This window comes from Rhinoderma darwinii, chromosome 1, assembly GCF_050947455.1.
Source record: "Rhinoderma darwinii isolate aRhiDar2 chromosome 1, aRhiDar2.hap1, whole genome shotgun sequence".
Taxonomy (NCBI): Eukaryota; Metazoa; Chordata; class Amphibia; order Anura; family Rhinodermatidae; genus Rhinoderma; species Rhinoderma darwinii.
Window position 1 is genome coordinate 610,474,448 of NC_134687.1, and position 18,622 is coordinate 610,493,069.

At 40.4% G+C, this 18,622-nt stretch overlaps 1 protein-coding gene across 2 annotated transcripts in view; it reads left to right on the forward strand.

Moving 5' to 3' along the window:
- The window catches only part of RAB27B (RAB27B, member RAS oncogene family), a 203,845-nt gene that overhangs the window by 56,806 nt on the left and 128,417 nt on the right, over positions 1-18,622 (forward strand). Inside the window, exon 1 of one of the 2 annotated variants that reach the window (XM_075841322.1) lies at positions 5,693-5,714. The exons of the other annotated variant lie outside the window; for it this stretch is intronic. The gene's annotated coding sequence lies outside the window, so the exon portion shown is untranslated. Of the gene's footprint in view, positions 1-5,692; positions 5,715-18,622 lie in introns of those variants that run through there. 2 annotated transcript variants of the gene reach the window in all.

Sequence of the window (18,622 nt, forward strand, 5' to 3'; positions counted from 1 at the left end):
CTAAGCCTTGTAACGTCCTAGAAAATAAAAGGATGTTCAAAAAAACTTTGCCAATCTAAAGTAGACATATGGGAATTCTTAATTTGTAACTATTTTGTGTGGTATAACTGCCTGTCTTACAAGCCGATACATTTAAATTTCAAAAAATGCGAATTTTTGCAACTTTTCGCTCAATGTTGATATTTTTCACAATTTAAATACTGAATGTATCAACCAAATTTTGCCAGTAACATAAAGTCCAACATGTCACAAGTAAACAATCTCAGAATCTCTTGGATAGGTAAAAGCATTCTGAAGTTATTACCACATAAAGCGATGTCAGATTTGAAAAATTAGGCTGTCAGGAAGGTCAAAAGTGGTCACAGCGGGAAGTGGTTAATTACGGATGAAAACTACAGTCGTGTGCATCTGGCCTCAAGCTGCAGAGGAGTTGTAGGAAGAGCGAATAGTCTGCAGCGTTATCTATGGAGTAATATTAATCGATCTTCCAATGGTAATGTGCTTGATAGCACCCTCTCCGAGAAAGGTTTATTACGGTCTTAGCCCCACCAGATATGAAGCATCGGCTTCTCCTTGTTCTCGCACTACCACCATGACCTAAGGATACACGAAGATCCTCAAGAGTAAGAGGGACATCCAGGTCCCTCTCCAAAGCACCTAAGAATTGGGCTTGTCTGGAGGTTACAAAGCTGAAGCCGTAGTTGGTAAAGACTCGAGAGAAAGTGGGACCGAGGCTCAGGCTGAAGAAGCTTATCAAATTCCATCAGGGAGTCTGAGTACGGTACTTCTGCGAAAAATGCTAAGTATCTTAGCTGATCAAAGGCTAAACAGAAGATCAGGCGAGCAAGAAATTGGGGCTGCAGAACAAAGAGAAAAGCTAAACCTGCGACAATGTGTCTCACGAGGGTGGTCCCGGGAATCCTAGCACGTTTTCTGATGGGGCATTCTAAAGGCGGTATTATTTAATGGGGCACTCTGAAGACCGTATTATTTATTAAGACCATATTTTTTATTGGAGCACTCTGAAAGCAGTATTATTTATTGGGGAACTCTGTTGACACATTTCATGTGGGACACTCTGTTTTTGGAGGGTGACTTTACAAGCACTATATATGAGGGAACACTCTAACAGCAGTATAAGATGCGTACATGTTAAACCCCCTAAGTACCGAAAACAATAAAAACACAACCAATACATATGGTGAAAAGTTTACTACTCTTTATTTAAACAAACCATAAGAAAAAACAGTGAGGGAACCCAACGGATCGCATCACCGCATTAACGGGCATGCCTGCCCCTGATTCTTGCCTGCCTCCCCCCCCCCCCCCCCCCCCCCCCCCCAAGCAGCAATTGGCCGGTCCGACTATCATGACTACCCAGGCCCAACCGTGCAGCACAGTCTGTCGTCCTACTGATAAAAAGACCTTGCTGTTAAAGGTTACGGACCTTTTTGCACTGATTTTTATTTATTTTTCTTAATTTCTTAATTTTTGCAAATGCAAAATTAAGCAACATTAAAAATAGCCTTAATGAAAAAGATCCTACCGATTAGTTGATGTAGAGTCTGTTCAACTACTGTGTTTAGCTGGCTGTGCGCTGCTTCTGACATAGATCCGACAACACTCTGCACCTGTCTGATGTTGGTTTAGGACAGATGTCAGCTGCTCTCCTCCTCCCTTCTCAAAGTGGCGCAGTCCACGCGCACTGTGTATGAGGGGGCAGTCCGCGCGGACTGTGTATGAGGGGGCAGTCCGCGCGGACTGTGTATGAGGGGGGCAGTCCGCGCGCACTGTGTATGAGGGGGGCAGTCCGCGCGCACTGTGTATGAGGGGGGCAGTCCGCGCGCACTGTGTATGAGGGGGGCAGTCCGCGCGCACTGTGTATGAGGGGGCAGTCCGCGCGCACTGTGTATGAGGGGGCAGTCCGCGCGCACTGTGTATGAGGGGGCAGTCCGCGCGCACTGTGTATGAGGGGGCAGTCCGCGCGCACTGTGTATGAGGGAGGCAGTCCGCGCGGACTGTGTGGGGGGCTGTCCGCGCGCACAGTGTGTGTGGGGGGCAGTCCGCGCGCACAGAGTGTGTGGGGGGCAGTCCACGCGCACTTTCTCATTGGACATTTCATGAGCACGGTTTATGTGGAGGCGTTCTGATGGCAGTATTGTTTATTGTAGCTAGTGTTGGCACCTAATGTTTTTGGAAGACTGGGGACACTCTAAAAGGGGACATTTTGGCAGTGATTCTGAGATGTGACCTGTACTTGTGGCCGGGTTTACATAGACAAACATTTCTGTGCCCTGCTGCATCTCAAGTTTCCTTTGAAAATAAAAAGGTAGACAAACACGATATTAATGACCCTACTTGGCCGGCGTGTCCCTGTATGTACAACTCTACCTCTTAAGTATGTCCCCCCCGCCCCCCTTATTATGATGTAATTAATTCCTCCCGTTTCCTGCACCGTTATTTACACATTGCTAATGTCGAATCCCATTAAAAAACTGATAACATTTTAAATGTACACGGTTAATATTTTATAAGGAGCTTGCAGAAGTGCTCATTTATCATGCCCAAATGCAAATATAAATTATGCAGGCGCTACTAGCAAAGTCTGAGGCGCGCGGCACTGTTTGTTCTCGCTTAACATTATTTGTTTTTTCAAACATTGAGACGAGTAGAAAGTAATCAAATAATAAAACCAATGGAGACTGGATCTGAAAGGTTAAAAGCAGGGAAAAGGCAAAAAAAGAATAAAATAAAAATAAAATAACTAGACCTCGGTTTACACGGTCCACAGGAAATGATTAGATTGACGACGTGCCTTCTGAAACAAAAATCGTGCTGTGGGGTGTATACCGTATACCGCTTCTTTGTACATGTAATTAGCTCAGCAAAAACGGCCCGCAGCAAAATGTTATGTAGTTTAGTGGCTGAGACAGAAAATGCTGGATCTAGATCTAAAATGAGCGCAAAGCTGTTCCCTTTTAAAGATGTAGCAGAGCTGAATTTGACATTTAACAATTGGACCTGCATTACAAAAATGTAAGAGTTGTTCACACTACCATATTATGAATCTGTTGTACGGATACGTAATACAACCCCAAAGACTGGGGTAAGGACCAACATTTCCTATAGAGGCACACGGAAGTTTTTTCTAGCCGATTTTCGTATAAATCGTTGCTTGCTACGCTGTACTAGGGTTTATTCCCGCGAGCGGATTTTATTTATTTTTTTGCAGTGATTATAGCATAATTGTAGGCAGAAAATGACGTGGTTACGTAAAATGATAGCAAGGACAACTTTTCCATGTCCGCTGCGTTCTTTTTAAGGCAATTTTGCGATTAATTGCGCCAAAGAAAGCACAAAACTGGCTTATGTTTATGTTCTCCCCGTGTAAGCCTGGCTCGCGCAGAATACGGAACCGTAGAAACGCTGCTTGAGGCCATATGATAATGCAGCAGGTTTACATGCAGTCCTATGTACAGGGTGGGCCATTTATATGGATACACCTAAATAAAATGGGAATGGTTGGTGATATGAACTTCCTGTTTGTGGCACATTAGTATATGGGAGGGGGGAAACTTTTCAAGCTGGGTGTTGACCATGGTGGCCATTTTGAAGTCGGCCATTTTGTATCCAACTTTCGTTTTTTCAATGGGAAGAGGGTCATGTGACACATCAAACTTATCGAGAATTTCACAAGAAAAACAATGGTGTGCTTGGTTTTAACGTTACTTTATTCTTTCATGAGTTATTTACAAGTTATGGGTGACATTATGGGTGTCGGATAAGAGCATTCCTAGATGAACAGTTTCCTGGAAAGTGGATTGGTCGTCGTGGGCCAGTTGAATGGCCCCCTAGGTCTCCCAATCTGACCCCCTTAGACTTTTATCTTTGGGGTCATCTGAAGGCAATTGTCTATGCTGTGAAGATACGAGATGTGCAGCAACTGAAACTACGGATACTGGAAGCCTGTGCTAGCATTTCTTCTGCGGTGTTGCTATCAGTGTGTGAAGAGTGGGAGAAGAGGGTTGCATTGACAATCCAACACAATGGGCAGCACTTTAAACACATTTTATAAGTGGTCAGAAACTTGTAAATAACTCATGAAAGAATAAAGTAACGTTACAACCAAGCACACCATTGTTTTTCTTGTGAAATTCTCGATAAGTTTGATGTGTCACATGACCCTCTTCCCATTGAAAAAACTAAAGTTGGATACAAAATGGCCGCCATGGCAACACCCAGCTTGAAAAGTTTCCCCCCTCCCATATACTAATGTGCCACTAACAGGAAGTTCATATCACCAACCATTCCCATTTTATTTAGGTGTATCCATATAAATGGCCCACCCTGTATAGTCTTACTTAATAGATTGTAATATTGCAATGAGCCAAATGACATACACAGCTATACTACATCTGCACAATAAGGCCCCATGCAAACGTACATATTTTTCATCTATAATTACGGACCCATTCATTTCTATGGGCTACGGACACCTTTCCGTATTTTTACGGATGGGTGTCCATGCGGTATAAATTAAAGAACTGGTCCTTTTTTTGTCCGTAATTACGGCATGGACTCCCCATAGAAGTCTATGGATGCTAACGTAATTAGGGACGGCTACAGACATGTAGCCGTCCGTAATTACGGAAGCATTACTATGGGTTTACCCTAGATTCCGCCCTGTTTTTTGTGGATCCGTAAATACGGATGCACTACGGACCGTATTTACGGACACCCTTTTGTATAGGAGAGTGATTTACGGATCTATATTTACAGACCATATTTACGAATGGATGAAAAAAATACGGTTCGTGTGCATGGGTCCTAACCTAAACCTGGAATAAATGTAGAATCCGGTAAAGGTATGTATTTATTTTTTTTAAACGCTTTGTTCGGATTACTCATGTTTATTTATTTATTTGATTTTTTCTTAATTTTTGTCCATAAATAAAAAAACAAAAACAAAAAAATGATGTCCCTTTAAATGATAGCGAATAACTTGATAAAAGTGCAGGAATCTTCTTTTCTTTATCATAGCGTTCTCTTAATGGACACCGTAATAAGCTCGAATACATCATCACGGTGAAATTGTCTTAAGTCTATGATGAATAATATTTTTTTTTTAAAACCGGTATGTTGTATAAAAGCTCTAGACGTGTTTGATGTTTCGCAGTATAAAGCCGCGGAGCCTTTTAGCCGCTTCAATTTACTTCACAGCAGGGAGCAGCATTATTAAGTATATTATGTACTTCCCGCCTGTACACACATAGAAACACGCTTGATACAGGTTTAGCAGTCCCGATTGACAAACTCAACACTACTTTATCGCTAGCTGATGTAGCAGAGCTGAGTTTTTGTCTTTTGGTGGTTTTACAATGTGCAGCGTTACATAGGACTGATTTATTCTTATGCACACAAGAGACCGTAAAATAACCAATTCAGCTCTGCTACATCTGTGTGATCTTGATTAGGCAGCACGCTGATAGTCACAAGGTTCTTTCTGTTTGGCTCATGCAGATCGGTGAGCTGATTGTGAGCGATTTTCAGAACATTATCACAAGTTTCCATATTGTGGTTGGATCGTGATTAAATCTCTATTCCAGTTATAGGGTCGAGGTGAAGAAATGAAGAATATGCCAGGAAGATACGGCCTCTAGTGACGTTACAGCTTATGATATAGATGGATTGATCTGTGTGATAATTGCTGATGTGTAAGTGCTAATTCAGACTGTTCAGTCATTACTCCTACTTATGTAGCAGCGGGGCTGGAGGAGATCATTGGAAACCAAGGTGATTGCCCTGGGGCCGGTACCCACCACCCGCTCCTTCATGTGCGACTTTAGTCTTCTCTCTGACTGCTCATCACCCATTCACCTTGTGTGGTATTTTTTAGTTGTGTGTTTATGTATTTAGGGTATGATATTATAATATTTTTACACTATATATTACTGTAATGTGGGCATTGTATGGCTCTTGTGTGTTTAGGGTATGATGGTGTAATATTTTTATACTATATACTGTAATGTGGGCATTGTATGGCTCTTGTGTGTTTAGGGTATGATGGTGTAATATTTTTATACTATATTACTGTAATGTGGGCATTGTATGGCTCTTTTGTGTTTAGGGTATGATACTGTAATATTTGTGCACTATATATTACTGTTATGTGCTCATTCTATGGCTCTGGTGTGTTTAGGGTATGATATAATATTTTTATACTATATTACTGTTATGTGGGCATTGTATGGCTCTCTCGTGTGTTTAGGGTATGATGGTATAATCGTTTTATACTATATATTACTGTTATGTGGGCATTGTATGGCTCCTTTGTGTGTAGGGTATGATACTGTAATATTTGTGCACTATATATTATTGTTATGCGGGAATTGTATGTTTTTCTTGTGTGTTTAGGGTATGGTACTGTAATATTTGTGCACTATATATTACGGTTATGTGGGAATTGTATGTTTTTCTTGTGTGTTTAGGGTATGGTACTGTAATATTTGTGCACTATATATTACGGTTATGTGGGAATTGTATGTTTTTCTTGTGTGTTTAGGGTATGGTACTGTTATGCTGTACGGTGCAATAATATTTTAAATTTCAGTTTTTTTTGGGCATCGTATGGTACTTCTAAGTGTTCAGGCTTTGGTACTATATGGGTTAATATTTTTGCTCTGTATATTACTGTTATGTGGGATCTGTTAGGCCCCCTGCACTCAACCGTGCCCGTAATCACATAAAGTATGGGAGCACGGTCCAATAAGTAGCAGAAAATAGGACATGTCCTAACTTTAGCGGAGCCTTTCTACGGCAGGGACACCTTCCTGTAAATATACGGGAAGGTGTTCGTGGGCAATAGAAATGAATGGGACCATAATTACGGATGAATTCTACGGACGTTTGCGTAGGGCCTTAAGCTGGCTTCACATTATGCATATTTGTTGCCTTTTTAACATGCGTATTTTTGATTTGGTCGAAAAAACTCCCATGTCTCTCAATAATAGTTCATCAACCAAACCAAAAAAACACTACTTCTCCCCCAACATCAGTGTCTGACCCCCTACAAGCTCTTTTGTCTAAATGGGCACAAATTCAGACGGATATCCACCAAAATCTTGTGGATGCCTTCCCAGAAGAATTATAGCCGCCGAAGGGGCCCAACTCCATATTAATACCCATGGTTTTGGAATGGGATGTTCAACAAGCTCATATAGGTGTGATGGTTAGGTGTCCACATACTTTTGGCCAGGTAGTGGTATTACTATTTGTGAGCGGTGTAGGCCTCTCAAGTGTTCCTGTATATTAACCCAGGAATGTTTTTTATTTTTGCACTATATATGTTATTTGAGCGTTTTATTTTGCTCATATGATACTATTATGTAGGCACTGATATTTATTATTATGAATATATAGTACTGCACTCTTCCTTGTATGTCACCATAACGTGGGCACTCTATTGTGTCAGTATTTTATGATATATTAGTGGACCTTGGGCATTGTCTGGTACTTCTATGTGGCGCTGCATGGTATTAGTATTTTTGCACTACATTACTGTTATATGGGCATTGTATGGCCCTTGATCTTAACTGGTTGGCACTATTATGTGGGCACTGTATGGGACTGTTATTGATCACTGTTTGGTTGTATTATTTAGGCACCGTATTCCACTATTGTCTTGGCAGTATTATGGTAGTGTTGTTCTACATTGACCCCCTACTAAAATTTCTAAACCTCCCAGAATTTCAGATTTTTGCATACATAATTGTTTTAAAGGGGTATTCCCATCATAGACATTTATGGCATATTCACAGGATATGCCATAAATGACTGATAGATGCAGGTCCGAAATGTGGGACCTGCACCTATCAGACGTTTATGGCACGGTGCGTGGATATGCCATAAATGTCTGATTGTAATACCCCTTTAAGTATGCTCTGTCGTTTTTGGGAGTCTGGTGGGCTTTTATTATTTGGGGCCTGCACTTTATTATATTTGAAGTCCTTTTTATTTCCCTCTTATAATAAATAACCTGTTGGTTCAGTTCATTGTATACAATCTCCGTTTCTACATATCGCCAATTTGCTGCATAATTGAGTCACAGGACGAGAAGCGTTCATCTAATCAGCAGGACCTAAATAATTAAACCGCTACTAATCCATGAGAAATGTCAAAGATTCCCCAAGACGCATAACTAGACATCCTGCCTATAATAATAATAACAAAAAGTAATTAAAATAAACTAGTGCGTTATCTGAGAAATTTTATTTCATTTGACTGTTGATAAGTAGAAGCAGTGTTATTATTGAGGCACAGAGCGACAATTAAAGGCCCAGGCCACCAAAAATAAACAGGAGTCAGGAGGTCATGAGACCCACTATGTACATAAGTGATTAGACTGCTCATAGCTTATAGAGTAACATCCTTAAATAAAAAATTTTTTTTTAAAAAAACTTGTTGTCACAGCCCTGCCTCCTTTTACTTGCATTATTGGATACTAATAACCACTTGATTTAAAGGGGGTTTTCAGAAAAAAAACCATTGATGGCCTACCCTTAGGTGTTTGTGCTCTGTGGGCAGCAGTAGCATTGAATAGGGCACCTTCCTTCTGCGTTATTAGCCTGAGCCAGACACAACTGGTGACCTCTTGTGCCCTTCGTGCAGCGGTCCGGTGTCCATTGCTGGACTAAAGTTGGACAGAAAAGCGCAGCATGCAAGGTTCTTCTGTCCAGCGACGGTAGACATCCGACATAAACAGATGCAACGAATAATTCCATAGGAAAGTATGGGATCCGTTCTGGCATTCTACCGCCGAAGGGAAACTACGCCGGATACATGGGAAGGGGCCTCACTCATATCCCGTTTAAAATGGATAGGTTACATAGGTTGAACTTGATGGACCTATGTCTTTTTTCAACCTTTCTCAATAAATTACCCGTCATTCATTGCATGATTAATTCTAACCCACAATGCCATTTGTCAGTAAATAATCATATAGCCTTTTTTTAAAAATGCTGACATAGTATCTGCCATCACTACCTCTTGGGGTATGGCAACCATAGCTTCACCACTCTAACTGTAAAGAACCCTGTCCTGTATTGATGTCTGAAACGTCTTTCTTCCACATGCAATGGGTGTCCCCTGTTCCTTTGTAGAGTCCTTGGAGGGAACAGATTATGTGCTAGTTCTCTGTATTGACCACACATATATTTATACATCTTAACAAGATCACCTCTAAGGCGTCTTTTTTTCCAAGCTGAACAAGCCCAATTTCTCTAACCTTTCATTGTCAGCGACACCTCCCATCCCATTTAATAATCTAGTCGCCCATCTTTGAACCCTCTCCAGTTCTCCTATGTCCTTTGTACAATGTGGAGCCCAAACCTGAATTCCATATTCAAGATGTGGCCTTAAAAGGGATTTATAGAATGGTAATATTACACTTGAATCACAGGTTTCTATCTCTCTTTTTTTATATACCCTAAAATCCTATTTGCATTATATTTTGCAGCTGCTTCTTGACATTGAGTGCTGCTGCTTAGCTTATTTGTAACCAGAATACCCTGGACCTATGAAAAATAGTTTTTCGGCTTTCCCAGCCTAATAATACCAGCCTGCGGCCGCCCGGTGCCCTGCCGTCACTACAGGTGGTCGGGTACTGGATCACGCCCGACTCTTCCCAGTACCCCTGGTGGCGATGGGTACTAATAGGCATTTGTAAGCCTCTGCATCGGCTAACACTAAGCCCTGCCTTAGTAACGGATGCTGTCAAAATGAGGCCATCACTAAGGCGGTAGTAATAAAGTTTGAAAAAAAAATGCAAAGACCTAGAATATTTTATTGAAATAAAAAAAAATCCTACACAACCCTCGAACTTAACCATTTTATTGAAAATACAAAAAGCCGTCATCGAAGTAGCCCTCGAATCCGACGTAGTCCTACAAATGAACCTGAAAAAAAGCACAAACACACAAAAAAAACATTCGTAACACGTGGTAGGCTTAGATACAGGGTCCAGCAGAAAAGATCAGACCATATGTGATCCTGTCTGATGGGCCTGCATCTAAGCATACCATGTGGTAGGCTTATAGACCAGGCCCATCAGACAAGATCACACATGGGCCCTGTATCTGAGCCTACCACCTGGTAGGCTTAGATACAGGGCCCCAGCAGACCGTAATGTTATACTTGCCCTCATCTTCCGCTCCGGGCGCAGTGGAGGTCCTGACACCATCCAGCGTCGCAACATTCTGCACAGCGTCATGACGTCACGATGTTGAAAGCAGTTAGGACCTCTTCTAAGTTTGGGAACGAGGAGGGTAAGTATACTGTTACTATAGTAACAGGGGCCCCTGAAGTCTATTAAATAGGCCACAGTTACTATAGTAACTATTAATAGACGTGAGTGGGGCCGTGGGCCCACTGGCTTCAGGGTCCGACCGCAGTTGCGACCACTGCGACCCCCTTATAGCTACGTTACGTTGTGCAAACGTTTTAGGCAGTTGTAGAAAACTGCTGCAAAGTTATTTTTTATTTCTTTTTTGTTTTATCAATTCACAAAATAAACAGAAGAGAAATCTAAATCAAATCAATATGTCACCACCCTTTGCCTTCAAAACCGCATCAATTCTTCTAGGTACACTTTCACAAAGTCATGGATTATGTAGGATTATAGTCAGGTGTATGACTAACCAATTATACAAAACTGGTGATCATAATCATCATTTTCATATGTATGTTGAAACACCGTCATTAACTATAACAGAAACTGCTGTGTAGGAGGCTTAAAATTGGGTGAGGAATAGACGAACTCTGCTACAAAGGTGAGGTTGTGGAAGGCAGTTTCATGTCACAGGTCCACCATGGCAAGTTTGAGAACAGCAACAAGACACAAGGTAGTTCTACAGCATCAGCAAGGTCTTTCCTAGGCAAAGATTAAAAAAAAACTATTAACACTTCTAGTATTGTTAAATGTTGAGTAACTTTGAAAATAATTTGCTTTACTTGTCTTGAACCGATTTTGGTGTTGGCGTTCTCTTCTCTATTCACATACAAAGCTAAATTCTGAATTCTATTGGTTTCTTGTTACCAGAAAGCAGTGCAATGTGGTAGTTCACGAGTTACACAATTAGAGCTAAGCTGTGAGGTCACATGACTGACAGTGCAGTGGAGCTTAAAGAGGCTCTGTCACCATATTATAAGTGCCCTATCTCCTACATAAGGAGATCAGCGCTATAATGTAGGTGACAGCAGTGCTTTTTATTTAATAAAACGATCTGTTTTCACCACTTTATTAGCGATTTTAGATTTATGCTAATGAGTTGCTTAATGCCCAACTGGGCGTGTTTTTACTTTAGACCAAGTGGGCGTTGTACAGAGGAGTGTATGACACTGACCAATCAGCCTCATGCACTCCTCTCCATTCATTTACTCAGCGCATAGGGATCCTGCTAGATCCTTATGTGCTGTCTTATACTAACACATTAACAATACTGAAGTGTTTAGAGAGTGAATAGATATTCCACGGGATGTCTATTCGCAATCTGTGCACTTCGTTACTCTGTGGTAGTTACAGCAGAGGAAGCGTAATCTCGCGAGATTACGCAGTAAATGACAGGTTACAATGAGATTACTCCTGCTCTGCTGTAACTACCATGGAAACAGTAACACTTCTTAAGGCATTTTTGATGCTGATTTTCCATTTACACTATGAAAAATGCCTCAAAAGAAGCTTCAAATGAAAAAAAACCCTTCATTTTCTGGTTCAAAAATCGCCTTGAAATCAGAGGCTGGTTTCCCTTGAAAACCTCTCTGTAATTTTCAGCCACTTCTTTTTATACGTGTGAACATACCCTTATACTGGAAAGAACTCTCTCTTTCTGTTGCCTGCATAGACATAGAGTTAAATGATAAAATTCTAGCTGCCTTCAGCCACCACTAGGGGGAGTTTATTGCATACATCACAATAATAATATTTATTTTTTTATTGAGTTCAATCTACAATCGGTAGGCAATAGTCTCCTAAGCTTCCCCTAGTGGCATCTGCAGGCAGTTAGAATTAAAAGATACAATTCTATGTTTATGTAGAGGATTTGGAACTTTGTATCCGAAAAACTGAGCTCCAACTGCTATAAAAATATATTCTCAAATTCATCCGCCTAGAATTTGGGACTTCTTAAATAAAACTATTTCAAATGACTAAAGATGCTTTGTTTTCCTTTAAACTTTTAAATGTGAAAATTTAAAAACACAAAATCTAAATTTAGAAAAAGTCAACCCATGATGATGAATGTCTCTGTTCCACTTTAAACACAGACAATATATGATAATGTTACAGAGAATAAACTAAGAAATTAAGTTTTATTCCCCATGCTCCCAAACGTAAAAATGCCCGTAATTACGGGCCCATAGACTTCTATTGGCCACGAGCACCTTACCGTTTGCTTACGGGAAGGTGCCCGTGCCGTTGAAAAATATAGAACATGTCCTATTTTTTTATTTTACGGGCTGTGCTATTATACTTTATAATGGGAGCCGGCCGTGCCCGTGATTACGGGTCGTAGTTACGGGCACGGTCGTGTGCGTGAGGCCTTAATGTGAAGTTAATTACCCTATGAATTACATTGCACTTTATAGAAACCATCTTCCCAGTTTTGGATGATAAAATTCAGGAAACATTTTAAAAAACTTAGAAGAATTTCTTTATTTTATGGAAAGTAAACATATCTGTGATCATTTATATGCAGCTTATTAACCCCTTAATGACCAAGCCTGTTTGGACCTTAATGACGCAGTAAATTGCTTTGTTTTTTGCCTCTGCATTTTGGCTGCTAAATTTTTTAATGTTTTTATGGCCTTGTTTTATACGGGCGGAAGTATATTTATTTTAGGCGCTCTTTGGGGCACATATACATTACTATGTGTGTATGTACACTACCGTGTTAAAGTTTAGGGTCACATAGAAATTTCCTTATTTTTGCAAGAAAAGCACAGTTTTTTTCAATGAAGATAACATTAAATTAATCAGAAATACTCTATACATTGTTGATGTGCTAAATGACTATTCTAGCTGCAAACGTCTGGTTTTTAATGCAATATCTACATAGGTGTATAGAGGCCCATTTCCAGCAACCATTACTCCAGTATTCTAATGGTACATTGTGTTTGCTAACTGTGTTAGAAGGCTAATGGATGATCAGAAAACACTTGAAAACCCTTGTGCAATTATGTTAGCACCGCTGTAAACAGTTTTGCTGTTTAGAGGAGCTATAAAACTGACCTTCCTTTGAGCTAGTTGAGAATCTGGAGTATTACATTTGTGGGTTCGATTAAACTCTCAAAATGGGTAGAAAAAGAGAGCTTTCATGTGAAACTCGATAGTCTATTCTTCTTAGAAATGAAGGCTTTTCCATGCGAGAAATTGCCAAGAAACTGAAGATTTCCTACAACGGTGTGTACTACTCCCTTCAGAGGACAGCACAAACAGGCTCTAACCAGAGTAGAAAGAGAAGCGGGAGGCCCCGCTGCACAACTGAGCAACAAGACAAGTACATTAGAGTCTCTAGTTTGAGAAATAGACGCCTCACAGGTCCTCAACTGGCAGCTTCATTAAATAGTACCCGAAAAACGCCAGTGTCAACGTCTACAGTGAAGAGGTGACTCCGGGATGCTGGCCTTCAGGGCAGAGTGGCAAAGAAAAAGCCATATCTGAGACTGGCTAATAAAAGGAAAAGATTAATATGGGCAAAAGCACACAGACATTGGACAGAGGAAGATTGGAAAAAAGTGTTCTGGACAGACGAATCGAAGTTTGAGGTGTTTGGATCACACAGAAGAACATTTGTGAGACGCAGAACAACTGAAAAGATGCTGCAAGAGTACCAGACGCCATCTGTCAAGCATGGTGGAGGTAATGTGATGGTCTGGGGTTGCTTTGGTGCTCGCATAGTGGGAGATTTGTACAAGGTAAAAGGTATTTTGAATAAGGAAGGCTATCACTCCATTTTGCAACGCCATGCCATACCCTGTGGACAGCTGTTGTAGGAGGAAATTGGCTCCAATCAAGCGCTGTCCACAGGGTATGGCATGGCATTGCAAAATGGAGTGATAGCCTTCCTTATTCAAAATCCCTTTTACGTTGTACAAATCTCCCACTTTACCAGCACCCAAGCAATCCCAGACCATCACATTACCTCCACCATGCTTGACAGATGGCGTCAGGCACTCTTCCAGCATCTTTTCAGTTGTTCTGCGTCTCACAAATGTTCTTCTGTGTGATCCAAACACCTCAAACTTCGATTCGTCTGTCCATAACACTTTTTTTCCAATCTTCCTCTGTCCAAGGTCTGTGTGCTTTTGCCCATATTAATCTTTTCCTTTTATTAGCCAGTCTCAGATATGGTTTTTTCTTTGCCACTCTGCCCTGAGGGCCAGCATCCCGGAGTCCCCTCTTCACTGTAGACGTTGACACTGGCGTTTTGCGGGTACTATTTAATGAAGCTGCCAGTTGAGGACCTGTGAGGCATCTATTTCTCAAACTAGAGACTCTAATGTACTTGTCTTGTTGCTCAGTTGTGCAGCGGGGCCTCCCACTTCTCTTTCTACTCTGGTTAGAGCCCGTTTGTGCTGTCCTCTGAAGGGAGTAGTACACACCGTTGTAGGAAGTCTTCAGTTTCTTGGCAATTTCTCGCATGGAATAGCCTTCATTTCTAAGAACAAGAATAGACTCGCGTTTCACATGAAGGCTCTCTTTTTCTAGCCATTTTGAGAGTTTAATCGAACCCACAAATGTAATGCTCCAGATTCTCAACTAGCTCAAAGAAAGGTCAGTTTTATAGCTCCTCTAAACAGCAAAACGGTTTACATCGGGGCTAACATAATTGCACAAGGGTTTTCAAGTGTTTTCTAATCATCCATTAGCCTTCTAACACAGTTAGCAAACACAATGTACCATTAGAACACTGGAGTGATGGTTGCTGGAAATGGGCCTCTATACACCTATGTAGATATTGCATTAAAAACCAGACGTTTGCAGCTAGAATAGTCATTTAGCACATTAACAATGTATAGAGTGTATTTCTGATTAATTTAATGTTATCTTCATTGAAAAAAGCTGTGCTTTTCTTGCAAAAATAGGGAAATTTCTAAGTGACCCTAAACTTTTGAACGGTAGTATATGTGTATGTATGTATGTGTGCGTGCGTGCGTGCGTGCGTGTGTGTGTGTGTGTGTGTATGTATAATTTTTTTTTTAGTATTTCTAAAATGTGTCGGCGTTTTTTGTTTTTACGTGACGTTTAAAAAAAAAAACTTTATTTTATGCTAAATATTGGCATATTTTTTTGACTGTTTTTTGCAGATATTTTTTTTTTTATTACAGTCTGTATTAATCCATTAAGGGATTACTATTTTACATCGTTATTGTAAAGTTATAGTATATTATGACACAGGCTGTGGCTAAGGCAACACTTGGGCCAGGATCACACGTGCCGTTTTGATTCACTTTTTGGCCCTGTTTTTTGGTTCATTGGTTTGTCACGATTATGCCACGGCAAGCGAGCCGGACTTAGGCCGTGGCAGCTACGTGGGACTGTACCCATAGGGTATTTTCCCACTGGCAAGATATGCTACAGAATTCCAAATATCTGCAGTGGAAACTCAAAAAAACGCACATAAATCAGTCTCCGATATCCGCAGCAAATAGTGGGGTTTCTGCTATGCATACTGCTGGTTAAACCTGCGGATTACGTGTCAAGCATTGATTTTGTATCAAATTTTATGTGGACCTGCGAATCTACTACGTTTCCGCTGCGTAAACGCTGTACTAACTACAACCAAGCTTGCGCATTTCCTGCGGTTTCCGTTTGCATCACTATTGATTTCAGCGGTGACGGATCCGGTGCAAATGGTTTCCGTTTGTCTCAGTTGTGCAAGGGTTCCGTCGTTTTGAAGGAATGAATCGGGTAGTCGACAACGTCCGAACTGAATCCTGACGCAGATGTGAACGAAGCCTTAAAATGCTCAAAAAGTTGTAGCTGTGTCGGTGAAGGACAATGGAAACAAAATATTCTTTACTTTTCACAAGTTGTAATACTTTCTACAATATTTCAAACATTGCTGCTTGGTTGCAGGACATGCTGAGAGTTATAGTTCTACAACCGCAGGTGAATCACGGGTATCGGGCTGCTGCGTTATTCTTGGGCTCCTGAGCTCTGTATCTTCCTCCGTCTTCGCTGTAACGTCTTGTCGTTTCTATCGGCAGGACGAGTACCGCAGCCTGATCATCTTTTAGTGTAAATTACAGATTACGAGTTAATGTTTGGGCTGAAGAGAAATTGTTATAACTTGTTTCCGGAATGACAGGAATTGCCTTGACTGAATAATGCAAGGCGGAAATGGATGGGAAGAATCCGACTGTCAATATTAATTACCTGACACGGAGAGTGAGAAGCCGGTGATGAATTAATAATTATGGCTAAAAGCAAATGTAATTGTGTAGTCACTCACAGCAATCAGATATTTAGTTTTGTATATTTTGCTATAAAGTATGAAGAAGTAATTTTCATGCCAAACTTACCGAAATGAACAGCAACGATGTTTCGTTATTGAGATAACATCAACTTTCGGGGGGATTTACTCTGGAAGTTATAATCTAGAATTATCTAACATGAGACCAGCTCCAGAATTAACATCATTCATACAGTCCCTCCAACCTTCAATTTACTATGTAACTATGTAACTATGTAACTATGTAACATTTGCATTTTATTAAAGGTTGCAAGTATTTATATACGCTTTTCATTTTTTTATTTTCTAAAAAGCTTTTTCAAATTAACAATCTCGATACATATCGATTAAATGCCCTCCTTTTTATTCATCCATAGACGAACCACGGGCACCGTGCTTTTCTTTTCCCTCTTCCTATTTGGGAACTTGGGTACGGTGGCAGCGACTATCTCGTGTTCCTCTTCTCGAGGCATTCCATGTCCCTAACAGCACTTTATTACCAGCAGCATATATACTTAAAGATAGAATTAATTATATGCATTTATACAACGATAAATAAACACTGAACAAAATAAATGTTTATTTTTAATATTACATATATACTTTTTCTTATAAAACTTTGGAAACAAATGCTCATGGTACACAACAGGCTCCATCAATTAATTGCAATCATATTGAGAGCAATTCTTCATACACTTGAGTTAAAACGCATGAACCTCTCACACCCTCATTCAGACCATACTCGCATAGAGTTGGTTTAACCACTTTCAATTAAACACTCCAGGTATAGGTTACAATTTTCCGAGATCTAAAGATGAACTAAACTGTTTTTATAGTACACAACTATTACATATATACAGTTTACACAATGTTCCCTAGGTCATATATGTGTAAGTCAACTCTTCTTTTATTACACCGGGAATAATCAATCTTTTTCCCTCATATATATATTTTTTTAATTATAGTCTCGATCTATTTGCATGCTTGTGTCGTATATTATAAACATCTTATATACTAGTTCAAGGATGCAATAATCGGAACCAAGTCAGACTAAGAATTGTATAAATGCAGTTTTTTAATTTTATATGTCGAATCTATAACACCCGTGATATACTTTGTAAGTATTGTGAGGACAATACCACGTTGCCTGCTGTATGGATTACAAAATCCAAGGTATCATACGTAACATCTATAGATTTAATCAGCTTTACTCATATTTAGTTACTACTATTTTTTCGTATTGAACACACAGGTCTATAAAAATTAGCTTTTTATGTACGGTATATACCTCTTTGATTATACCCATACATGCAGTTCCTCCCGGCAGGTATATCTCACCTGTGGCGGCAATTAGCACCTAGGGTTAATCACTCACCTGTTTCTCTGCGTACTCATCATTTACGCATATCAAGCAGGCAAGGTAGCAAATGTCCTCACATTTCTTTGCCATGAGTAAGAGCACAGGACGTGCTCGAAACGCGTAGGCCAGGGCAAAACCGCCTACTATTCACATTCGTCTTGGGACTGCGTCTCCCTACATTTTTAATCTTCAATACTCCAATAAAGGTGGGAATATCGCTTCCTTTTTAAATTCAAATTACGACTCAGCGCTGGATCATTTCTTCTGTTTCTTCCATTATACACCGCCAGCCGTAGCGGGGATCCGAGCGGAGAGCCAGGAGACTCATCAAACTGGTGAGCTGGAGGTTTCCTCCCTTTTTTCTGTTATGAAGAAGTAAGACTGCGTTTTACACGTTACGGAAAAATCTGCCAAAAAGTCACTTGCAGATTTCGCCTCAAATCCACGTGTTGTATATTGAAAGAAGTGATGTTCGCGGTGAAAATATGCATTTTTTTTTAAATCTACACCACAGATCGATTTCCGCATGGAAATTTTCTGCAACGCGTGAATCAGATATGTTGCCAATATGTTGGTCTATCTCCGCTCGGTCTATCTCCGCTCGGTCTCATATCAATTTAAAGAAGCTTTACTGGCAGGAGTAAATACACCTTAGCTTTGCCAAAGCAAGTAAGAATAAGGAAATAAGGGATAGAGAATGAGTGGTTGGGGGATATGGATGCATCTAGGGTCGGGGTATACAAGTCCATGGCAT